At 49.7% G+C, this 24,659-nt stretch overlaps 12 non-coding genes across 12 annotated transcripts; all 12 read left to right on the top strand.

The window, feature by feature from the left end:
• Nucleotides 1-3,380: 3,380 nt before the first annotated feature.
• On the top strand, nucleotides 3,381-3,462 carry Trnas-gcu (transfer RNA serine (anticodon GCU)). Its single transcript has one exon. It is a non-coding gene; the product is annotated as a tRNA-Ser (tRNA).
• Nucleotides 3,463-3,852: 390 nt separating this feature from the next.
• Nucleotides 3,853-3,934, top strand: Trnas-gcu (transfer RNA serine (anticodon GCU)). Its single transcript has one exon. It is a non-coding gene; the product is annotated as a tRNA-Ser (tRNA).
• Nucleotides 3,935-4,323: 389 nt separating this feature from the next.
• Nucleotides 4,324-4,405, top strand: Trnas-gcu (transfer RNA serine (anticodon GCU)). The gene has a single exon. It is a non-coding gene; the product is annotated as a tRNA-Ser (tRNA).
• A 901-nt stretch (nucleotides 4,406-5,306) lies between these two features.
• Trnas-gcu (transfer RNA serine (anticodon GCU)) lies at nucleotides 5,307-5,388 on the top strand. The gene has a single exon. It is a non-coding gene; the product is annotated as a tRNA-Ser (tRNA).
• A 390-nt stretch (nucleotides 5,389-5,778) lies between these two features.
• Nucleotides 5,779-5,860, top strand: Trnas-gcu (transfer RNA serine (anticodon GCU)). The gene has a single exon. It is a non-coding gene; the product is annotated as a tRNA-Ser (tRNA).
• An 899-nt stretch (nucleotides 5,861-6,759) lies between these two features.
• On the top strand, nucleotides 6,760-6,841 carry Trnas-gcu (transfer RNA serine (anticodon GCU)). The gene has a single exon. It is a non-coding gene; the product is annotated as a tRNA-Ser (tRNA).
• Nucleotides 6,842-7,230: 389 nt separating this feature from the next.
• On the top strand, nucleotides 7,231-7,312 carry Trnas-gcu (transfer RNA serine (anticodon GCU)). Its single transcript has one exon. It is a non-coding gene; the product is annotated as a tRNA-Ser (tRNA).
• A 1,501-nt stretch (nucleotides 7,313-8,813) lies between these two features.
• Trnas-gcu (transfer RNA serine (anticodon GCU)) lies at nucleotides 8,814-8,895 on the top strand. The gene has a single exon. It is a non-coding gene; the product is annotated as a tRNA-Ser (tRNA).
• An 898-nt stretch (nucleotides 8,896-9,793) lies between these two features.
• Nucleotides 9,794-9,875, top strand: Trnas-gcu (transfer RNA serine (anticodon GCU)). The gene has a single exon. It is a non-coding gene; the product is annotated as a tRNA-Ser (tRNA).
• Nucleotides 9,876-10,264: 389 nt separating this feature from the next.
• Nucleotides 10,265-10,346, top strand: Trnas-gcu (transfer RNA serine (anticodon GCU)). The gene has a single exon. It is a non-coding gene; the product is annotated as a tRNA-Ser (tRNA).
• An 862-nt stretch (nucleotides 10,347-11,208) lies between these two features.
• Nucleotides 11,209-11,290, top strand: Trnas-gcu (transfer RNA serine (anticodon GCU)). Its single transcript has one exon. It is a non-coding gene; the product is annotated as a tRNA-Ser (tRNA).
• Nucleotides 11,291-11,679: 389 nt separating this feature from the next.
• On the top strand, nucleotides 11,680-11,761 carry Trnas-gcu (transfer RNA serine (anticodon GCU)). Its single transcript has one exon. It is a non-coding gene; the product is annotated as a tRNA-Ser (tRNA).
• The last annotated feature ends 12,898 nt before the right edge of the window (nucleotides 11,762-24,659 follow it).

Genomic DNA, 24,659 nt, shown 5'->3' on the forward strand with positions numbered 1-24,659 from the left:
CAAGAAACTAAAATTGAAAGCGAAGAGCAAACGGATCGCATGGTGCTTGTTTACGGTGCATTGTTCAATGTTTGCGTTTCCCATGCGGTAGGCACGTCTGGTGGATGCGCATTGTTTCTCAGTAAGGCTATCGGCATTGATGTTGAGCATGTTGTCGCATGTAGTGAAGGCCGCATGATTGTGTGTGATTTTCGCTTTAGCGGTTCAAACTGGCGGGTTGTATGTGTGTATGCCCCTACCCGGTCGAATGACAGACAGAAATTTTTTGAGAAAATTGAGCCCTACCTTAACTGCGAGAGAAATGTTTTTCTGCTAGGCGATTTCAATTGCGTCTGTAACCCACCCGATAGAGTTGCAAATTTGCCCATCCGCGATACGAGCGCTTTGTACCTCAATTCGGTGGTGCAAGAACTAAACTTTGAAGATGTGGGCTGCCTACTATCGGGCGGGAAACCCACCGAGTATACACATTTTCAAGGACATAGCCATTCCAGGCTTGACAGGATATACGTATCCGCGGGTCTGGTGCCTTTATGCTGCGATTATGAGGTCAAACACATAAGTTTCAGCGATCACAGCTTAGTGACGTTAGACCTGGGATATGGCAAAAGAAAACATAAATTCAACTGGTCTTTGTGGAAGTTTAATGCAAAGCTTCTCCAAGACGACGCTTTCGTCGACAAAGTAAGTCAAAAACTGAAAGCGCTGTTGGACGCAGAGCAAACGGACTTCACACCAAAGTGGGAAAACTTTAAACATGAAGTTAAAATGGACGCTATTGAAAGGTCTTCCACACTACGGCATGAGGAGAGGAAAAAAGAAAAAGAACTACAGCTACAACTCGAATTTCTTTTAAGCGTCGAAACAACACAGCCGGGGAAGTTCACAGAAGCTATTAGAGAGGTGAAGGCGCAACTTGAACTGATAGATGCAGATAGATACAGAGGGGCTGCAATACGCGCCCGGGCAGAAAAATTATGGTTAGGAGAAGCGCCAACAAAGCGCTCGCTAGGCGAAGAAAAAAGATACGCAAGGCAGAATGAAATCACGGCAATAGACTACAGCGGACAAGTTACGCAAGACAGCGATACGATCTGCCAAGCGTTCGTACAGCACTATCACGAACTGCTAGGGAAGGGGGGGGCCTTGAAGACGGGTTTAAAAGCTGCTTCTTATCGACGATGCCTAAGTTAGACAACAAAGTAACAGAATACCTGGAAGGGCCAATAAGTGTATCCGAAATTGAGAAGGCCATTGACGAACTGAGTACGGGAAAATCCCCTGGACCGGATGGCTTAGGGGCCAGTTTCTACAAAGCGTTTAAGGGTGAACTGGGACTGATCCTTTACGCCGTGTTAAAGGAATCATATCAGAAAAAAATGTTGCCAAAATCGTTTAGACACTCGCATGTCGTTCTAATTCCAAAGAGCAACGACCCGATTAAGTTATTGTCAGTTAAGGGCTTTCGCCCTATTAGTCTCACCAACGTCGATTATAAAATTTTTATGAAGGTTTTAGCGAGTAGGTTGCAAGCAGTAATAACATATATTGTGGGGCCACACCAAACGTGTGGAATAAAAGGGCGCTCTATTCAGACCAACATTCATGTGGCCAGGAGCATCCTAGAGTGCGTGGACTCGCTGGGTGGGCACGTCGCTGTTCTCCAGCTTGACTTAGAAAAGGCGTTCGATCGCGTTTCACACAAAATTCTTTTTGATATTCTGGAGCACGTGAATGTCGGTTCCGTCATTTTAGAAGGCGTCAGAATGAGCTACTCGGACTGCTCAGCCAGTCTTATTATAAACAAGAAAATAACCAGTAGCTTCCAAATCCTGTCATCCGTTAAACAAGGATGCCCTCTGGCACCTTTACTCTTTGCCCTCTACCTTGAGCCTTTTTGTTTGAAGGTAATTTGCAATGACAGCGTGCGCGGTTTTAGACTTCATGAAAGTGAGGTCAAAATTCTCGCCTATGCTGACGACGTGGCCCTTATGTGTGCTGACAAAGAAAGCGTTCTCGAAGCAGTGAATGATGCGGTCATGTTTTGCAAACAGACCGGTAGTGAGATCAACTGGGATAAAACCACAGGGTTTTGGCACGGTGCGTGGGACAGCACTCCAGCCTCTTTTGCAAATGCACAGTGGACCACTATACCCTCACGATACCTGGGAGTGCCGCTTGACCAGTATCGTGACACGAACGAATACTGGGCAGCAGAGACAGAACGGGTGAGGGGGAAAACAGGTAAATGGGGCGGTCGGGATTTATCAATGTTTGGCCGTGCAAATGTGTGCAATTTGTTTCTGGTGGCCAAAATTTGGTATGTACTGCAAGTGCTATACATGACAAGGCTTCATGTGCAAAAGTTGCATAGAGTCTTTGCCGTATTCGTCTGGGGCTCCACGTGGGAGCGCACAAGTCGCACAAACCTATTCCGTTCCGTGAGAAGTGGCGGCTTGGGTTTGGTACACTTATTCTTAAGACAAGTTGTTTCACGTTTTGTTTTTCTACGCGACCAAAGAGATGTCTTTTTGCGCAGTGTAATTCAACTCAGGCTGCGTGATGTTTTGCCAGACTTTGTCGTGTCGTCTTATGTTGTGGAGGGATCGACTGCACGGGGCTATTTAAGAGAAGTTGTTCTGGCATACCAGTTCTTAAAGGCGCGGTTTTCAATAGAATACCTCAGTACTGTACACCGAAGACGACTGTACAAAGATTTGATTGACGTGACACTGCCGGTGCCTTTGTACCCGTCCCTACATTGCGCAGGCCCAGGACAAGACGTTCTAAAAAGAGTTAAAAAAATGCCAGTCCGGTCCTCAACGAAGTCCTTTTTCTTTCAACTGCACAGCGGTACTTTGCCAGTGAAACCTTGGCTTCAAGAGAAAGGGCTTTATGTTCCCTGGGGCATCGACTGCATTATCTGTCGTAAACCGGAGACAATCGAGCACATATTTCTTGACTGCAGCGATGCCGTATTTCACTGGGACATCCTGCAAAGAACTTTAAAAAAAGATCTACCAATAAGCCCTTATGGCATACGGTTTTTGCCAACCGAAAACGACGAAGGTGTGCCTTATGACATGTTCCTTGTCCTCAGCCTGCACAGTATATGGAAAACGCGTATGGCAGTGCGTCACGCTGATGTCAACGCACGCCCGGCGAGGGAATACTTCAAGGAAAGCGTCGCTTTTGTAAGAGATGTTTTCGAGGCCCAGAGTGAACCACCAGCGTGGATGAACGTATTGAACGAACTGGTATCCCTCAAGCAGTTTTAACCCACACGCACTTGCCAGAGGTCGGCAAGTGCTTTTAAGCTTGTGTTGTGCAAAAGTTGTATTGCATGTTGTGTACCAAGCCGGTAATAAAGAAAAAAAAAAGACGAGGTGGCCGAGAGGTTAAGGCGATGGACTGCTAATCCATTGGGCTCTGCCCGCGTGGGTTCGAATCCCATCCTCGTCGTGGGTGTTTTGCGTCTTTTTATTTTGACCCATTTATAGAATAAACCTTCAGCGGGCTGATCACGAAGGCAAGTAGTCGGCATTCAATTTCTATTACGTCACTGCCGAAAGAAATAGAAGCACCTGGTTGTAGGCATTTCAGCGCCGGTTGATGATCCCCTGGTGGTCAAAACTATGCCGCAGCTCTCCACTATGGCTCATTTAAACTCCGGAGCGTAAAAGTTCCGAAATTGAAAGAAAAAAAATCATGGATGGCGAAGAGCCGGCCTTTCCTCCGAATCTTTAACCTACATCGAATTATTGTGTGGTTCGGCGCTGCAACGGAAGGAAGTAAATACGAAGGAGCAAACTTATGTGACTGGTGACCGCAACGAAAACACCTGTCGTCCCGGACGAGGTGGCCGAGAGGTAAAGGCGATGGACTGCTAAACCATTGGGCTCTGCCCGCGTGGGTTCGAATCCCATCCTCGTCGTGGGTGTTTTGCGTCTTTTTATTTTGACCCATTTATAGAATAAACCTTCTGCGGGCTGATCACGGAGGCAAGTAGTCGGCATTCAATTTCTATTACGCCACTGCCGAAAGAAATAGAAGCACCTGTTTGTAGGCATTTCGGCGCCGGTTGATGATCCCCTGGTGGTCAAAACTATGGCGCAGCTCTCCACTATGGCTCATTTAAACTCCGGCGCGTAAACGTTCCGAAATTGAAAGAAGAAAATCATGGATGGCGAAGAGCCGGCCATTCCTCCGAATCTTTAACCTACATCGAATTATTGTGTGGTTCGGCGCTGCAACGGGTGGAAGTAAATACAAAGGAGCAAACTTATGTGACTGGTGACCGCAACGAAAACACCTGTCGTCCCGGACGAGGTGGCCGAGAGGTTAAGGCGATGGACTGCTAATCCATTGGGCTCTGCCCGCGTGGGTTCGAATCCCATCCTCGTCGTGGGTGTTTTGCGTCTTTTTATTTTGACCCATTTATAGAATAAACCTTCTGCGGGCTGATCACGGAGGCAAGTAGTCGGCATTCGATTTCTATTACGCCACTGCCGAAAGAAATAGAAGCACCTGTTTGTAGGCATTTCGGCGCCGCGGTTGATGATCCCCTGGTGGTCAAAACTATGCCGCAGCTCTCCACTATGGCTCATTTAAACTCCGGCCCGTAAACGTTCCGAAATTGAAAGAAGAAAATCATGGATGGCGAAGAGCCGGCCATTCCTTCGAATCTTTAAAGGAGCCATGAAGAGAAAATGCAACTTCGTTTAATTTGACAGAACTAGGATTCAGTAGCTCACTCAGCTCCATTAGAGCCACAAAAGATGTTTGTTGACGAAAAAAAAGCAAAAAGTATTTAAAAACTTTCAAATTTTGCGCCACAGTGACGTGTTATGAGCAAGAATGACGTCATGCGGGCCAACAATAAAACATAATTTTCAGTGCGTTAACTGCACGTTAGCATTCAAGTGATGCAGTCAAATGGAACTAGAGGCTACATTACAGACGTCCAGTCATGTGTCGTCGCGACAGGTCAGTTAGGCGGCCGCTAATCGCACAAACAAGGTTCCGTGACGTCATAGAAAAGTTGCGGGAAATTGGCTAGGGGGTCGCCACGGCTTCACACGTTTTCTTTAATATCTCCGTTATTTGTTCGAAGATTGCGATGATATTGGTATCATTGTTATCGAGAGTAAGCAGTCTTTCTAATAAACCCAACTTGTATTTTGTCTTCATGGCTCCTTTAACCTACATCGAATTATTGTGTGGTTCGGCGCTGCAACGGGTGGAAGTAAATACAAAGGAGCAAACTTATGTGACTGGTGACCGCAACGAAAACACCTGTCGTCCCGGACGAGGTGGCCGAGAGGTTAAGGTGATGGACTGCTAATCCATTGGGATCTGCCCGCGTGGGTTCGAATCCCATCCTCGTCGTGGGTGTTTTGCGTCTTTTTATTTTGACCCATTTATATAATAAACCTTCTGCGGGCTGATCACGAAGGCAAGTAGTCGGCATTCAATTTCTATTACGTCACTGCCGAAAGAAATAGAAGCACCTGGTTGTAGGCATTTCAGCGCCGGTTGATGATCCCCTGGTGGTCAAAACTATGCCGCAGCTCTCCACTATGGCTCATTTAAACTCCGGAGCGTAAAAGTTCCGAAATTGAAAGAAAAAAAATCATGGATGGCGAAGAGCCGGCCTTTCCTCCGAATCTTTAAACTACATCGAATTATTGTGTGGTTCGGCGCTGCAACGGAAGGAAGTAAATACGAAGGAGCAAACTTATGTGACTGGTGACCGCAACGAAGACACCTGTCGTCCCGGACGAGGTGGCCGAGAGGTTAAGGCGATGGACTGCTAATCCATTGGGCTCTGCCCGCGTGGGTTCGAATCCCATCCTCGTCGTGGGTGTTTTGCGTCTTTTTATTTTGACCCATTTATAGAATAAACCTTCTGCGGGCTGATCACGAAGGCAAGTAGTCGGCATTCGATTTCTATTACGCCACTGCCGAAAGAAATAGAAGCACCTGTTTGTAGGCATTTCAGCGCCGGTTGATGATCCCCTGGTGGTCAAAACTATGCCGCAGCTCTCCACTATGGCTCATTTAAACTCCGGCGCGTAAAAGTTCCGAAATTGAAAGAAGAAAATCATGGATGGCGAAGAGCCGGCCATTCCTCCGAATCTTTAAAGGAGCCATGAAGAGAAAATGCAACTTCGTTTAATTTGACAGAACTAGGATTCAGTAGCTCACTCAGCTCCATTAGAGCCACAAAAGATGTTTGTTGACGAAAAAAAAGCAAAAAGTATTTAAAAACTTTCAAATTTTGCGCCACAGTGACGTGTTATGAGCAAGAATGACGTCATACGGGCCAACAATAAAACATAATTTTCAGTGCGTGAACTGCACGTTAGCATTCAAATGATGCAGTCAAATGGAACTAGAGGCTACATTACAGACGTCCAGTCATGTGTCGTCGCGACAGGTCAGTTAGGCGGCCGCTAATCGCACAAACAAGGTTCCGTGACGTCATAGAAAAGTTGCGGGAAATTGGCTAGGGGGTCGCCACGGCTTCACACGTTTTCTTTAATATCTCCGTTATTTGTTCGAAGATTGCGATGATATTGGTATCATTGTTATCGAGAGTAAGCAGTCTTTCTAATAAACCCAACTTGTATTTTGTCTTCATGGCTCCTTTAACCTACATCGAATTATTGTGTGGTTCGGCGCTGCAACGGGTGGAAGTAAATACAAAGGAGCAAACTTATGTGACTGGTGACCGCAACGAAAACACCTGTCGTCCCGGACGAGGTGGCCGAGAGGTTAAGGCGATGGACTGCTAATCCATTGGGCTCTGCCCGCGTGGGTTCGAATCCCATCCTCGTCGTGGGTGTTTTGCGTCTTTTTATTTTGACCCGTTTATAGAATAAACCTTCTGCGGGCTGATCACGGAGGCAAGTAGTCGGCATTCACTTTCTATTACGCCACTGCCGAAAGAAATAGAAGCACCTGTTTGTAGGCATTTCGGCGCCGGTTGATGATCCCCTGGTGATCAAAACTATGCCACAGCTCTCCACTATGGCTCATTTAAACTCCGGCGCGTAAAAGTTCCGAAATTGAAAGAAAAAAAGCATGGATGGCGAAGAGCCGGCCTTTCCTCTGAATCTTTAACCTACATCGAATTATTCTGTGGTTCCGCGCTGCAACGGGTGGAAGTAAATACGAAGGCGCAAACTTATGTGACTGGTGACCGCAACGAAAACACCTGTCGTCCCGGACGAGGTGGCCGAGAGGTTAAGGCGATGGACTGCTAATCCATTGGGCTCTGCCCGCGTGGGTTCGAATCCCATCCTCGTCGTGGGTGTTTTGCGTCTTTTTATTTTGACCCATTTATAGAATAAACCTTCAGCGGGCTGATCACGAAGGCAAGTAGTCGGCATTCGATTTCTATTACGCCACTGCCGAAAGAAATGGAAGCACCTGTTTGTAGGCATTTCGGCGCCGGTTGATGATCCCCTGGTGGTCAAAACTATGCCGCAGCTCTCCACTATGGCTCATTTAAAGGAGCCATGAAGAGAAAACACAAGTTTGGTTCATTCAAAAGATTGTCTCGTTAGAATCATACTGACACCACTTTTAACGTAAACTTCGCTCAAATAAGCTACATAATTAGGAAAAACGGGAATGGTCATGCGACCCACCAGCTCATTTCCCGCAACAGAACCTGTGATGTCACATGGGCTAAGCTCTGCGATTGGCGGAGGCTGGCAGAAGCAGACGCAAATTAGGTAGAACTTACAAACTAGACGAACGAGCGATTTGCGCTTAAATTTAGGGCACATTCTTTACAAAGCAATAAGAATGATGGGACAAACAGTGGAAGTTACGAAAGCACATGTAAACATAGAAGTACTGATGCGTTCTGCTGTTCGTTCTGCGCACAGCATGCTTGGTTTCGCTGCACAGCACTACGGGGCTTGGGGTTGTCTCAGACGACACTGGCCGATTGACGCAAGCAACGGTGTCTTACGTGACCCCATTTGTCGAGCGAGCACTGTTTCAGGGAACGAATATTTTCTCCCAGAACAAAAACAAGACAGGTTTAAATGCGGGCAAAAACAAACCAAACGCTTGCCACGGTATGGTGGCGCCATCTAGGTTACGGAACGTAAAGAAACGCGGGAACAAACCAACACCGCTGTACAGGGTGGAGACAACCTTTGAACGGTCCCGTGCCGCCGCAATTGGGCCAACGGGCTCAACGCGTTATTCTTTTCGTTTCCCACGAGACCTAGCAACGCGAAACAGACAATATGATTCAAACTTCTTCAGTAAACCGCGTTGCGGCGATAATTTTAGCGTGGTTTTGACACAATGACTCGCTTCGGCGGCGAGCGAGCAACCGAAAATGGCGGCGCCAGCGTATACGTGTCTCTACCCTACGACGAATGCGTGAATGAAGGTAGTCTAGGCTGCAGAGCGGTCGGTTTCAGTGATGTCACTTGGGACCACGAAAACGCACGATTGAGCGGGAAAATCAAAATTTTAACCTAAATTGTTTAATTTCTCAGTGAATAAAGCACCGTTTGTATCCGGACAAGCGCTGGAGGCACTATAAAACACGAAATCTTTCGAATAAAACCAACTTGCATTTTCTCTTCATGGCTCCTTTAAACTCCAGCCCGTAAACGTTCCGAAATTGAAAGAAGAAAGTCATGGATGGCGAAGAGCCGGCCATTCCTCCGAATTTTTAACCTACATCGAATTATTGTGTGGTTCGGCGCTGCAACGGGTGGAAGTAAATACAAAGGAGCAAACTTATGTGACTGGTGACCGCAACGAAAACACCTGTCGTCCCGGACGAGGTGGCCGAGAGGTTAAGGCGATGGACTGCTAATCCATTGGGCTCTGCCCGCGTGGGTTCGAATCCCATCCTCGTCGTGGGTGTTTTGCGTCTTTTTATTTTGACCCATTTATAGAATAAACCTTCTGCGGGCTGATCACGAAGGCAAGTAGTCGGCATTCAATTTCTATTACGTCACTGCCGAAAGAAATAGAAGCACCTGGTTGTAGGCATTTCAGCGCCGGTTGATGATCCCCTGGTGGTCAAAACTATGCCGCAGCTCTCCACTATGGCTCATTTAAACTCCGGCGCGTAAAAGTTCCGAAATTGAAAGAAGAAAATCATGGATGGCGAAGAGCCGGCCATTCCTCCGAATCTTTAAAGGAGCCATGAAGAGAAAATGCAACTTCGTTTAATTTGACAGAACTAGGATTCAGTAGCTCACTCAGCTCCATTAGAGCCACAAAAGATGTTTGTTGACGAAAAAAAAGCAAAAAGTATTAAAAACTTTCAAATTTTGCGCCACAGTGACGTGTTATGAGCAAGAATGACGTCATACGGGCCAACAATAAAACATAATTTTCAGTGCGTTAACTGCACGTTAGCATTCAAGTGATGCAGTCAAATGGAACTAGAGGCTACATTACAGACGTCCAGTCATGTGTCGTCGCGACAGGTCAGTTAGGCGGCCGCTAATCGCACAAACAAGGTTCCGTGACGTCATAGAAAAGTTGCGGGAAATTGGCTAGGGGGTCGCCACGGCTTCACACGTTTTCTTTAATATCTCCGTTATTTGTTCGAAGATTGCGATGATATTGGTATCATTGTTATCGAGAGTAAGCAGTCTTTCTAATAAACCCAACTTGTATTTTGTCTTCATGGCTCCTTTAACCTACATCGAATTATTGTGTGGTTCGGCGCTGCAACGGGTGGAAGTAAATACAAAGGAGCAAACTTATGTGACTGGTGACCGCAACGAAAACACCTGTCGTCCCGGACGAGGTGGCCGAGAGGTTAAGGCGATGGACTGCTAATCCATTGGGCTCTGCCCGCGTGGGTTCGAATCCCATCCTCGTCGTGGGTGTTTTGCGTCTTTTTATTTTGACCCATTTATATAATAAACCTTCTGCGGGCTGATCACGAAGGCAAGTAGTCGGCATTCAATTTCTATTACGTCACTGCCGAAAGAAATAGAAGCACCTGTTTGTAGGCATTTCGGCGCCGGTTGATGATCCCCTGGTGGTCAAAACTATGCCGCAGCTCTCCACTATGGCTCATTTAAACTCCGGCGCGTAAAAGTTCCGAAATTGAAAGAAGAAAATCATGGATGGCGAAGAGCCGGCCATTCCTCCGAATCTTTAACCTACATCGAATTATTGTGTGGTTCGGCGCTGCAACGGAAGGAAGTAAATACGAAGGAGCAAACTTATGTGACTGGTGACCGCAACGAAAACACCTGTCGTCCCGGACGAGGTGGCCGAGAGGTTAAGGCGATGGACTGCTAATCCATTGGGCTCTGCCCGCGTGGGTTCGAATCCCATTCTCGTCGTGGGTGTTTTGCGTCTTTTTATTTTGACCCATTTATAGAATAAACCTTCTGCGGGCTGATCACGAAGGCAAGTAGTCGGCATTCAATTTCTATTACGTCACTGCCGAAAGAAATAGAAGCACCTGTTTGTAGGCATTTCGGCGCCGGTTGATGATCCCCTGGTGGTCAAAACTATGCCGCAGCTCTCCACTATGGCTCATTTAAACTCCGGCGCGTAAAAGTTCCGAAATTGAAAGAAAAAAAAGCATGGATGGCGAAGAGCCGGCCTTTCCTCTGAATCTTTAACCTACATCGAATTATTGTGTGGTTCGGCGCTGCAACGGGTGGAAGTAAATACGAAGGAGCAAACTTATGTGACTGGTGACCGCAACGAAAACACCTGTCGTCCCGGACGAGGTGGCCGAGAGGTTAAGGCGATGGACTGCTAATCCATTTGGCTCTGCCCGCGACAGTTCGAATCCCATCTTCGTCGTGGGTGTTTTGCGTCTTTTTATTTTGACCCATTTATAGAATAAACCTTCTGCGGGCTGATCACGAAGGCAAGTAGTCGGCATTCACTTTCTATTACGCCGCTGCCGAAAGAAATAGAAGCACCTGTTTGTAGGCATTTCGGCGCCGGTTGATGATCCCCTGGTGGTCAAAACTATGCCACAGCTCTCCACTATGGCTCATTTAAACTCCGGAGCGTAAAAGTTCCGAAATTGAAAGAAAAAAAATCATGGATGGCGAAGAGCCGGCCTTTCCTCCGAATCTTTAACATACATCGAATTATTGTGTGGTTCGGCGCTGCAACGGAAGGAAGTAAATACGAAGGAGCAAACTTATGTGACTGGTGACCGCAACGAAAATACCTGTCATCCCGGACGAGGTGGCCGAGAGGTTAAGGCGATGGACTGCTAATCCATTTGGCTCTGCCCGCGTGGGTTCGAATCCCATCCTCGTCGTGGGTGTTTTGCGTCTTTTTATTTTGACCCATTTATAGAATAAACCTTCTGCGGGCTGATCACGAAGGCAAGTAGTCGGCATTCAATTTCTATTACGTCACTGCCGAAAGAAATAGAAGCACCTGGTTGTAGGCATTTCGGCGCCGGTTGATGATCCCCTGGTGGTTAAAACTATGCCGCAGCTCTCCACTATGGCTCATTTAAACTCCGGCGCGTAAAAGTTCCGAAATTGAAAGAAAAAAAGCATAGATGGCGAAGAGCCGGCCTTTCCTCCGAATCTTTAACCTACATCGAATTATTGTGTGGTTCGGTGCTGCAACGGAAGGAAGTAAATACGACGGAGCAAACGTATGTGGCTGGTGACCGCAACGAGAACACCTGTCGTCCCGGACGAGGTGGCCGAGAGGTTAAGGCGATGGACTGCTAATCCATTGGGCTCTGCCCGCGTGGGTTCGAATTGCATCCTCGTCGTGGGTGTTTTGCGTCTTTTTATTTTGACCCATTTATAGAATAAACCTTCGGCAGGCTGATCACGAGGGCAAGTAGTGCGCATTCGATTTCTATTACGCCACTGGCGAAAGAAATAGAAGCACCTGTTTGTAGGCATTTCGGCGCTGGTTGATGATCACCTGGTGGTAAAACTATGCCGCAGCTCTCCACTATGGCTCATTTAAACTCCGTCGTGTAAAACTACCGAAATAGAAAGAAACAGCGCCCACTCATGCCAGCTCACTTTACAGCTTACGAGTGATGGCTCCGTTCCAGGAATTTCTGTCGGAGATGTTTCACCGCGTCAGACTGCGCTTCGGTTGCAAGGCACAGCGCTTGGTTTGCTAACATTTTACACCGGACGTGGTAGTAAGCCATTCAAGACAGCCACGTCACCGTGTACACATTTTAGAGTGAAATGAGGTATGCTGATGGCATTTGTGGCTGCTGATACCAGCCAGCACAGAACGCGGCCAGAACGTTTTTTTTTCTCTGTTTTATGAGTGTTATCTGATCAAGACATTTGTCGATTGATTGCGGCCAAACGTTTTTTTTTCTCGGTTTTATGAGTGTTATCTGATCAAGACATTTGTCGATTGATTTTTAAAGCACTTTAATATGCTCTGACAGAAACTTTTTTCCCTTATGGTTTCTGCTGGAACTGGGCAGAAATATATCCTTTAAACTCACGCAAAGGTCTGTCAGTTTTTTTCATCGAGAGGATTTTAAAGGGTTTCATCGAAGTTTTTTTGCCCTATCCCATAACCTTGACCTATCCCATAAACTTGTGAATTAGAGGACCCGTACTTTCTATAAAATTGCGGAAATTGGATTTTTATATGGTAACTGTCACGTTTGTGCACCCTAACGCTAATGTGTGTTAGACATGAGATATCTGCCCGCAAATATTTCTTGGTTGCCACACACTTTCTAAATTACAGTGTCTAAATCTAAGAAAATACGCGTCTTTCACTGGCTGTGTATTTTTCGGGGTGATGCTGCTTGGTCAATGTCGTGGCTTGAGACAGGGTGCGATACACACTGCTGAAGGAAGATAAGAGATAGCAATGCTCAGCCCTACTTTTTTGCGAAACGGGGACCAGAAAAAAGAAAAAAAAATACTGTTTGCTGGACCACCTTCCTCTTTTCACCCAGTTTTAGGCAAAATAAAGTTATTATCATTATCATCACTACTTGCTAAAGAGCTTCGCTCTTAAAAAAGGGGGTCGAAGGAACAGAGCTAAGAGAGGTGGTCCCAGCGTTAGGGCGCCATAAACGTTCGAGTTCAGTGACTGACCTGGCTATGTGACAAGCCAAGCAAAGGAAGGAATGCCTAAGATGGAAAGAACGTTTCGGTTCTGGACTCACTCGGTGGTGTAAGGCAGCGAAAAAAGAACTCATGCTTACTGCTTCACTGCTGCAATCATGCCTGCACAAAAACATCCCCCTCGCGAGGGGCACGATCAAATGCAGAGCATTTCCGGGGGCGCACGACGTTAAGTAGTTTGCGTTACGTTAATGTTGCACTTGTTGCTGTTGGTTGTTGTATTGTAATTAAATGAGGAGACGTAATTACGTGGTCACGTGACATCATTTATTAGCATGTGGGTATGATTATTGTGGCGCAGTGGGAAGAGCACCATGTACCTCGCGTTCCGCCCACAGGTATTGAATGCGTTGTATCAGCAGCTTCTTGACGTAGTTTGAATGAATCAAGGATATAAGGCGCATATTTCCTTTCACCGATTAAACAATGCCTTACATTATGCGGCAAGCTATCGCCGTACCAAAATGGCCGAAAGACCCGGAAGAATCCAAAATTAATCCTCGTTTGTTTCGCAGTCAGTTGGGCAAAAGCAAAAAGCAAAAGACAATGCGGGTTTTTCTCCTTGCAATGGCCTGTTCAGCGGATCTATTTCCACGGCCTTGCAAGTAGCACTGTGCCCCTTGACATCACGTTGGGTGACCAATCAAGGACCGAGGTCAACCGTAACGTCAGCGCCAAAAATGGCGCTAGAGATTGCTAAATCGCTTCAATGCGACGCCATTAAATGTCCCATTACGTAAAAATCTGACGTCCGACGTTGGCCTGACCGAGGATGGCCAGAGAAACCGCCGACGGCGAAGAGAGAACAAAAGTAAGGAAAAGAAAATTGGGTGAATTTTGGGTTGGCTTTTGAAACGGGGACCTACGGTGTGCGAGCGGGCCCGCATCCCATAAACCCGGCTGATCGCTGGCTCTAGCTAATAAGGTGAGCCTACAGAAACGCGTCACGGAACTCGCAGTGACGCCTAAAGGAGCAGAGCACGATGCTTAGAGAGGTAGCAAAGCGTGTTTACGTTAAAATAGCGTTTATGTAACGCTAACGATGACGATAAAACGAAGACAAGACCGTTCGCATCATTTTGACGCGAATGGAAAAGCATCAGGACGATGGTAATGAGAGGCAACAATTGAAGCACTGGAGGCTTACAGGAGTAGTCTGTGCATGATAATTGCAAAAGTAGCGATCCACGTTTCAGCCAACGTTTTTAGATTAGGTCTAATCTAAAAACGTTGGTTTCAGCTAATAAATATATATGTTGAGCTTACTATGGGTGGGTGGCCAAGCCAAGTCATATATAGTAACAGTTAGAAGAAAACTACGTTATGGAAACATGATCATGACGATGGTAATGAGAGGACGAAATCGCACCATTTTACTGGAACCAGCTCGCAAGCGTCTAGGTTAGCGGCAGCTGTGTAACGTAGCATTCAACAGAAGTACGCCTCAGGAAGGGATACAAAGGGAATCACAAACATGCCGCAGGCCCAGCAAGGAGGCAACCACTAGATGCATTAAAGCCGCCACCAGCCGACATCACCGCAGCCGTTACAACGCGAAGATTACCCGCCAAACGTATGTCGCTCTGATCACGAAGACATTGTCAACAGGAGATGACATAATCACGACAGACCTGCCATTAGACATAGACGATTGCGTACGCAGGATATTATTTCCTGGGGGCGCGGGGGGGGTGGCAAAGGAGAACATGAAAGGAGGAAAAAGTGAAAAGAAAAACAAAACAGGCAAAACCGAAAGGCTTAAACAAGAAATTTATTCATATATAATGAATTTTGAGATGATGCCGTACTCCAGACAACTTTCCGAATGTTTTGTTCAATTTCTTGTCAGTTAAACTGTAAAGTGGCTCATCGTCGTGGTGAGAGAATTCATGGATAAAATTGGTGTGTAGTATACGACACAAAGATAGTCATCAGTAGTTATTATTGCATAACAGGCATGGTTACGGACGTCATCCGTTTCGCCCCCCTATGATCAAATATTTCGCTGCTGGAAGGGGGGGGGCGGAAATTAAGGTTTCTCTTTCCGTCACCGGTCGCATTTATTCTTGGTTCGGTGAGCTCAGGTGTCTTCCATGTATCGTGACGACGACCACTCTTTCAATGGCGCTTCGACTAGCTGCCTCACGTCGGCTCCTGCTTTAATGACAATTAGCGAGCGCCAATTAGCCATCAGCACGGTTTCGTTATTACCATCGAACGCAGTAAGGTATACGGACCACGCCGATACCGAATTTCGACCGGAGAACCGAGAATTTGGCAAGTTATCGCCGATTTTCTGATCCCGGCGTGGCCACCCGACTAAGCCTAACCTAGGCTTAGCACGAGTACGGCCCCGAGCCGCAGCGGCGACGGCCGCCCAGCCCAGCCTGTGAGCCCACGGATGGACCCTGCAGCCGTAACGATGGACATGGACACCGGTGCTAATACGACTACCGAATCAGCGACAACGGAGCAACAGCTACGAGTGGACCGAAGCTCTGGACGAACGGCCGTCGCCGTTACCGGAGTCGAGCTCTCGTCGTCGGACGACGCCGGAGGGTGGACGGTCATCGGCAAGCAAGTACGACAACGGCTATCAGCCAACAACGACATCAGCGGTGAGTCGCCCCCTCCATTGACTGTGAAGCCAGCGGTTCCGAATCGCGCAGCCTACACGAAGAGGATAGCGACCCGTCTCGTTAAAGCGGCACGCATGCCACGCACGTTGCCGAGGGAAGACATTAAGATCATGATGCGGCCACGTGGCGGCTTGAACGTCGCCCGGACTGAGGCGTCAATATTAATGTCGGCGGTTCTAGGCGCTGTGGGAATGCCCAAAACGCAAACGCAAGGCGATACGATCTGCACGAACGGGGCCCAAAATATCATAATCGTGAGTACCCCCGACGAGGAACGGGCACGGCGGTACGCCGGCGCTCGGAGCTTCCACGTAGGCGGTTAGAACTACGAGATCAGTGCGTATCGCTCGGCTCCCAACGGAATGGCGAAGGGCATCATACGAGGCATTGCCATCGACGACACGGCCGAAGAAATTGTCGCAAACATTGGGCCTCCTCGATTATCAGTCCCGGATCGTCCGCGGACTGCCCGAGACGCGATCCGGCGCTCGATTTTTCCGTGTATTCTTATGGGACTTCCGGTCTGAAGGCAGTCCTCGGACTCCCGCGGACCGTCCAGGACTGGTAAATCGAGGATCCCCATTGTGAACCCGGCCAATCCACTGGCGCTAGACGCACATCGCATTGGCAGCTCAACCACAATCATAGTCTTGTTCGCGGGCCAGAGAGTCCCGAACTACGTCAAATACGGGTCGATACTCGTCAAGTGCAGCCTATACAGGCAACATTACGAAGTGCGTCGGCAATGCGGCAAAGTGGGCCACCGCACCGACGTGTGCCCGTTCCCCAATACAAAAGTATGTTTCGCCTGCGGAACACCAAACCCGGGCGTAAACCACGACAAAGACTGTAAGCCTAAATGTAAACTGTGCGGCGTCCCACACCCCACGGGGGCGACGGGCTGCACGAACCGTTACAAGACCCCGTACGTCGTTACACGCCGCCGATGGGAGCGCCAGAACGAAGCGCAGGAACCGCCGCTTTTAGGCCTAGCGGAATACCCGCAGCTGCAACCAAAGACATCGGGCGGCAAAGGGCACAGCCCTTTCCGCCAACGCAGCGGCAGCCGCCGACGCAGCGGCAGCCGGCGCCGGAGCGTGAGCCGAGGTCCGAGCCGCAAAGGGCCCGCGTCGCGATCAAAGGAGCGCGTGGCGTGGGTAGACATTGTCAAGCCTCCTGCCGCCGCGATCGCCGTCGCCGCAGCTAACGCTGTTCCTCCCAAGCAAGCGCAAATGTCACAAGCAAGCAGTCGCCACAAAACAGTGAAGTGCACGCGCTGCGCGTCGAGAACGAACGCCTCAAGCAGCGCATAGCCGAGCAAGATGCAACCATTGCTGAGATCAATGAGAAGCTTACGCGCCTCATCGACCTGCAGCAATGACAGTCAGTGCCGTCAAGCCGATCGTCAAAGATTCGTCATCCATAGGCCTCCTGCGCTGGAGTTTTGGCGACATGCAGCGCCCCTAGCGGCCGACGCCTCTGGGTAGTACAAAAGCAGACGACCCTCGCCGCCCTCGATGTGTTTTCAATTGCAAGCCAGAGTGAAAGTTGGTTGTGGCGCTTTGTGGCGTGTTTAAATGACTGCATACTGTATGAAATACCCCTTAAAGTAGTTGCAGAGGCTAAGTAAAATAAAATCCGCTAAAAGAAGCCGATTTGTCGGCTTTCTTTTGAGCGAGCTGTCGCGGTGGTCGCGGCGTGGGACAGTATCGCCAGGTCGGGTGGTTTAACTGTTTGACGACAGTTACAGTTTTTTCTTCTTGCGTGCGGTCGACAAAGGAAAGTTCACGAGAAGCATAAACACGGAATGCTGCTCATCCTATATCCTGAGGTAACTGCCAAAGGTTTCTTCAGCGGGAGCATGCAAGCGAACGCAAGAATTGCGCAGCCGACTCATCTGACACTGCTGGCCTGGCACGAGTGGAAATTTTGTTTCGTATTTTCGCAGCGAACTAAATGATTCTTGCGTAACGTTTTACGCCGCACGATTTACGAACGTCAGAGTACATATATACTAGCGAGTAGGTGGGGCAATAGCGCCAAAAAAACAAATTAAGCGCTATTAAAGGACGCAAAACATGCACCAAATCACACACCCGCTGCCTGCAGATATGTGTACTTAACATCACATAACACAGCATAACATAACACAGCCGCATACACGGCGCGGGGCCCCGAATATTTACATACGATCATCACTGACTGTGTTGGTTTTCTAGTGCACGGGTCGTCGAGCCGACACGTCAGTTTTGACTTCAAATGGAGTTAGACAGCGAGACAAGAACAGAGATGTTGGCGTCTTCCAGTTGAATTGCCCCCCCCCCCCGCCCAATCTTCACACCTCGCCAGATTATTGTCAAATATTATTAGAAATTCGCTGAATTTTTTCTCTTTGCATTCAAAGCCCCCTCCTCCTCCCCCCCCCCCTATTTGCCGTCCAGCCCTCGGCTGTGTAGGCTGCATGGAACTCGGCCGTTGCTGACCCTCATTCTAGGCTATTAAGTGCGAACTGGGAATGTATGCTGCAAGAGCGTAATTAAGTAAAGTGAGAGAAAACAAGGAAAGCGAGCGGCCTCTTAGTTCGCCCGACCACTTTGTTTTACGGCCGCTGATTTCGGAATCGCAAAACAGATTTCACGCTTCTGACGGTCGCGGCATTTTGTCACTGAGACACGCAACAAAACGGCAAGCTAACGCTCCACCATGTATTCGTAACGGTGACGCAAACGAGCGCTGTTTAATGAAAGTGCACGCATAGTGTGCAGGTACGCAAAAGAGCGGCGCACCGCAGCAGGCGAGCCTGCGGTCCGCCGGACTCGCTGGCTTTTCAAAGCGCTATCAACGCCAATTGCGTCACTCTTCTTTTTTGATCGGCAGTTTTTGAGAAGTCTTTGTCGCCTAGAGTATTAGTTTAAACTAGAAATTTCACTTAAAATTTCATTTCGTATGACCACCGATCGGTGAACCTGCGAGTAGCAGACGCCGTCACGGTCCCGGCACTTTCGTCGGCGCTGTAAACGTGTTTAGCGCTGCAAAGCTTTTCCCCCTCATGCCAAGTTTATCGCTGAAATAGATCGGACGCGTCGGGGATGAGCTGGTGACCACGTCGCAAAATAATCGGGAGCGTCGAGCTCATTTTGCTTCTGTCAGCACGGGATCCTATGGGACCCGCGCAGCTTTGTACTACCCGGAAGTGCTGCCCTGAAGCCGCTTGCGCAGCGCCCCCTGGGCAGCGCAGGAGGCCTATCGAAACCGAAGAAGGCACACGCAACCAAGCATGCACGGTCCGCAAGCCCTGCACCAAGCGCCGCGCCCCCGACTCGTCGGGTGAAAGTGGAACCGACCTCGAAGAACGATTCGACCGGTTTGAAGCAGCCACAAACAGACGCCTCGCAGCACTCGAAGCGACCCAGGCCAATATCAACACGCGTCTCACGGCACTTGAGCAGACGTGCCAGACAATGCAGGCAGACATCAAGTCACTGCAGGCAGCCGCCCAGTCACTACAAACAACCGTCCAGTCAATGCAGGAAACCCTACTACAGATCCAAGCCACCATCGCTACCCTCGGCGCTGGTCCCTACAATCCATCATCTTCTGTGTAACGCCCAGTATGGCCAGACAACCACTGAATTCTCCACGTGACCTACTGATCTGGCATTGGAACTGCAACGGCTTTCACTTCAAGCGAGCAGTCTTACAACAGCACATCCAACAAGCTCCACGACCACCCGATGTCATCCTTCTCCAGGAGACGCACAGCGAAGCACCTCCCACCCTCCCTGGCTATCGATCACATGCCAGCCCGCCTAGCGCTCGCGCGGCCGGGAAAGGCACCAGCCAGGGGGTATGTACCTTCGTGCGCAAGGGAATTACCTTCGTAGAACATGCGCTCCTGAGCAAGAGTGCCATCGAACACTGCGTCGTCGAACTCGTTACCGGCAAGAAGCGCAAAGAAAGCACGTACATCGTCAACATCTACAGCAATCCCAAGCACTACCAACAACGATTTCGCACACTCATGCACAAGACCCGACAGCTGGCCACGGACAATACGATACTGTTGTGTGGTGACTTTAACGCTTCGCACCAAGACTGGGGCTACACCGCGACCAACGCCAAAGGGCGAAACCTCTCGGACGAAGCCACAGACGCCGGATTTCACATACTCAACGACTTCGCCGCATTTACCCGCATCAGCACGTCGGTCCACCGAGACACGAACCCAGATCTCACGCTCTACAGACCCACTCGTAACGGCATGCACGCCCGGTAGCGAAACACGGGACAGAGCCTCGGCAGCGATAATTTCATCGTCGAGGTGCTCGTGCCACTACGGTCGGCAATGCAGGCCCCAAATACGCGCAAGCACAACATCACGGACTGGAACGCCTTCCGCACGTCCATGGAAAGCGTACCGACAGACATTGAAGACATCGAGCAGTGGACGCAGGCGATGCGGACGGCGACCGAAAAGGCCACCTAAGAGATCGAGACGGACGAATCCGTTGCTAACGTCGACAGTCGCCTGGCGCACCTGATCGAGGCGAGTCAATCCTTACGACGGCGCTGGAAGGGCCAGCGCCACAACACCAAGCTACGAAAGAAAATCGCCAAGATCAACCGCGAGATCGAGAAGCACTGCGCCGTTCTGTGTCGGCAGCAGTGACACGCGGTCTGCCAGGACGCGGACGGCCAGATGCATAAGAGCCGCACCTGGAATCTCCTACGCTACCTACTTGACGAGACTAAATCCAAGGGTACGCAACGCCACAATTTGGCACGAACCCTGCACCGAGCCACGAAAGAGCTCGGAGAAGCCGAAGTCCGAAAACACTTAGATGCACGTTACCTGCCTGCCACCCCACCCGAGGCGTTACCGGTATACGCGGGGGACGAGAACGCCCTCCTCGATCGGGACATTGAGGAGTGGGGGGTACGAGCGGTGTTACAAACTATCAACTGCAAGTCGGCGGCTGGTCCCGACAACGTCACAAACAAGATGCTGCGAAATTTGCCGGACTCGCGCGTTACAGTGCTCACTCGTTGCTTCAATGAGTTCTGGCGTTCGGGCAGGCTACCTAGACAATGGAAGGAAGCAAAGACGGTCCTGATCCCGAAACCGGGAAAACCCCCGCACGTCGACAATCTTCGTCCGATATCGCTCACGTCCTGCGTGGGCAAAGTGCTCGAACACGTGTTACTGAACAGATGGCAGCTATACCTAGAAACGGCAGAACTGTACCCCAACACCCTTGTGGGCTTCAGAGCAAAGCTAGGCACGCAAGACGCGATGGTACTGCTCAAACACGAGGTAGTCGACTCCCCGACCCTCGACAATCCAGCGGTGCTGGGGTTAGATCTACAAAGCGCCTTCGACAGGGTCCGTCACACGGTGATACTGACCCAGGTCTCGCGGCTAAACATGGGTGAAATATCATTTAATTACATCAAAGACTTCCTGTCAAACCGCACCACAACCATCCATGCCGGAGACACTCAACTATCACCTAAGACCTTAGGCAGTGTTGGGACCCCGCAAGGCGCGGTGATCTCCCCCATTTTGTTCAACTTAGTAATGATCGACGTGGCCAACCACCTCGCACGCATCCCGGACCTTGGTCATACCATCTATGCCGACGATATTACGCTCTGGGTAGAGAAGGGAAGCGACGGCCACATCGAAGAAACCCTGCAACGTGCCATCGAAGTAGTGGAGACCCGCCTAGAAGGCACGGGTCTGGTCTGTTCGCCGGCCAAATCAGAGTTGCTAATCCTACCGCACCGAGAACGCAAGCCATGCGCTTCCGCGGCTGACAACATAAGACTACACACAAGAGACGGTACCACCATCCCACGGGTCCAGACCCTGCGCGTCCTAGGCCTCTGCCTCGACGCCCATCGACGGAACGGTCTGACGATCCACAAGCTGGAGGCGAAGACCACGGCGGCCATTCGTCTCACACGCAAAATCTCCAACCGCCACGCCGGAATGAAAGAAGCAAACCTTCTGCGCCTGGTTCAATCGTTCGTCGTCAGTCACATTGTGTACGTCGCGGCCTTCCACAACTGGCAAGCCGCCGAGCGAAGGAAGATTGCGGTGCTCATCCACAAAGCATACAAGGCAGCCCTGGGGCTATATACTTGTACTCGCACAGACAAGGGTACACAACAGTACACTCAGTACACTCAGAACAGTACACTCCTAGAACTAGGGGTATACAACACCCTAGAGGAGATTGCCGAAGCACAGCAAACAGCACTACTCGAGAGGCTGACAACCACCCGGACAGGCCGTTACATCCTACAGCGCCTAGGCTTGCGCCCACAGCAGCAACCAAGGCAGCTCCAGTCTGACCACGAAGCTTCCCTGCCTGGGCACGCTCGAGAGGCTGTACGTGCACCCACTGCCCAAGCATATGCACCCGGAACACAACAAAGAAAGGCGGCTCGCTCGGGCCAGGGCCCTCACATCTACGTACGCCGCAGACACTGGCGCTTCCTACGTGGACGTGGCGGCCTATCCGGGAAGACCCAATACCTACGTTGCCGTGGCGATGGCGGCCACGGACGCTGCAGTAAAGTCAGCTAGCAGCTTCAAGGCGCAGAATGTGAAGCAAGCCGAAGAGATGGCTATAGCCTTGGCCATCGTGGACCCGCAAACAACCACGGTACTAAGTGACTCCAAGTCGGCAATGCTGGCATACGCAACCAACCAATTGAACCCAAACACTGTGAAAGTGCTGTGCAGTGCGCGTACCAACGGGCTGCCGGTGGCACTCCGATGGTTCCCCGCCCACGTGGGTCCCTTGGGCCTCCGCGGCGGACTGACGAACCGGAACGAGGAGGCCGACTCCGCCGCGCGCGAGTTCACCAGACGCGCGGCGTCCACGAGTCTGGCCTCCTCCCCGGACGCGTGAAATAAATTGCCCGGACGCTCAGACGCGAAAGGGAGAAAAGGAGGAGTGCGAGTGGGAAAGGCGAAGGGCGCTTGGCTTTTCCGCCGTTGTGCACACTCCCCGCGCTCTGGGACCGCCCTGCCGGCGTTGAATATCGCCGGAGAAGTGTGCGCTCTGCGCTAGCCTCTGCTCGGGCACTTTCGTGAAGCGACAAGTGTATCAATCGGCGTGTTTTATTTCGCTCTCTGCGACGGCCGCGCTTTGGATTTAACGCTTAATCCTTCGTATCCTAGCGAAGTTACGAGTGCTTCAACCGTGCCTGTGTTGGATATTTCGCGTTCTCTTACGTGAAGCGGCAACTGTTTGGATACGCAGTGTGCGCTCTACTGTATCCTCTCCTCATGCTCTTACGTGAAGTGCTTCAACCGTGCCTCTGTGCGTGATTTCGCGTTCTCGGGTGTTGGCCGGCGCTGTAGATTTCGAAGTGCCTCAACCGTTCGCCAGTCGCCGCGTAGTTGGAGCGGCTGTTCCTCAAACGTAGATCTACCGTTCACCCTACATGTGATCGGCTCAACCTTTGGCCCGGAAATTGCATTTTGTGCCCCGATGTTTTTCTGTGATAGCGCAAACGACCATGTTGCTTTCGTTCTTTTTTTTTCCTCCACTAGCGTTCCGTGCTGACGAAACGGCAGTTGTAACTCGCTAAAGTTTCGGCAGGCGCAATGATAACTGCCCTGAGTCCTTCAATGATTTACTACTGCTCGGACGATTTCCTCAGTCAGACAGGATACTTTGGTGTGCGCTTCCGTTGCTAAATGTGTTGTTCCAGGGTTCAAATCTCTTGTGACCCCCCACCCCCCTTTTTCTTTGTCGCTGGCGACCGCTTAGAAAAGTGTCTGGTGTGCAAATTCAGTGTACAGCTGACCAGTTGCAAAGCGTGGGTGTTATTAAGCTTGTCACAGAGCCTTTGAAGTGATGACTATTGCATTCCTAATGACCAGTTTCCCAAAAGACGCTTCCAGAAGGAGCATATTTAAGCAGTTCTGCTCTCACTGTGTGAATTGCAAAACAGGTGAAAACAATGTGCTATGGTGGCTGTATTTGGCATGTGTTGCTGCGGACCAGCTTATTTATTTATTTATTTATGACATACTGCAGGCCCCACACAGGACCCAAGCAGGAATCACTCAAATATAAACAAACCGACAACACAGGGTAAAATACAGTAACTTGTAAAAACATACTGTCTCAATTTTCTATATGTTCAATCCCATCAATGCTGCAGACAACAGATACAGGCAGATTATTCCAGTTGGATATGGTGTGTGGGAAGAAGGAAAATTTGAAGACGTTTGTCTGGCGCTGCAGCATTGAGGCATATATTGACACGGCTAAGACAGCAAAGATATTTAGATATGTCGATGATTACATGATTGTTACTAGGTCGGTGAAGCCAGAAGAAGTAAACCTTTTAGTCAAGACAGTTAAGAAAACATTTCTGGAGTGCTCTGACGGCTTGGAATTCACTCATGAATTACCAAATGATGGGTCCTTGCAGTTCCTCGATGTGTGTTTTAATTTCTGTGGAACACGCGTGTGTTGGACATATCAGCCACGGTCAAAAAAGGCAATTTTGGATTATCGTTCAGCGCATTCGAAGATAGTGAAAAGGGGTATTGGTGTTAGCTGTCTTCGCGGTGCCCTCGAGAAGTCTTGTCAGCACCAAGTCGCCGATAGTGTTCAGCACCAAGTTGCACGTTTGAAAGATGCCGGCTTCCCTCGGGAAGTAATAGCAGCAGTGGTTGAAAGCCTATTGCGTGAGGTCAAGTCAGGGGCACGGCGTCAAGGGCGAGATGAACCTCGCAAAGAAAGGAGGCCTGTGGTCGTCCCTTACGTGCACAATTTCTCCAACCGCCTTAAAAAGGTGGCGGGGAAATGTGGTGCCGACGTTGTGTTCTCCGCCCCAGAAAAACTAGCACGAATGTGCTCTGCTGTGAATGGCGAGAAGAAGGGTA

The sequence above is a fragment of the Haemaphysalis longicornis genome, unplaced genomic scaffold (assembly GCF_048455015.1).
Source record: "Haemaphysalis longicornis isolate Haplotype H1 unplaced genomic scaffold, Haemaphysalis longicornis Haplotype H1 scaffold_1, whole genome shotgun sequence".
Classification (NCBI taxonomy): domain Eukaryota; kingdom Metazoa; phylum Arthropoda; class Arachnida; order Ixodida; family Ixodidae; genus Haemaphysalis; species Haemaphysalis longicornis.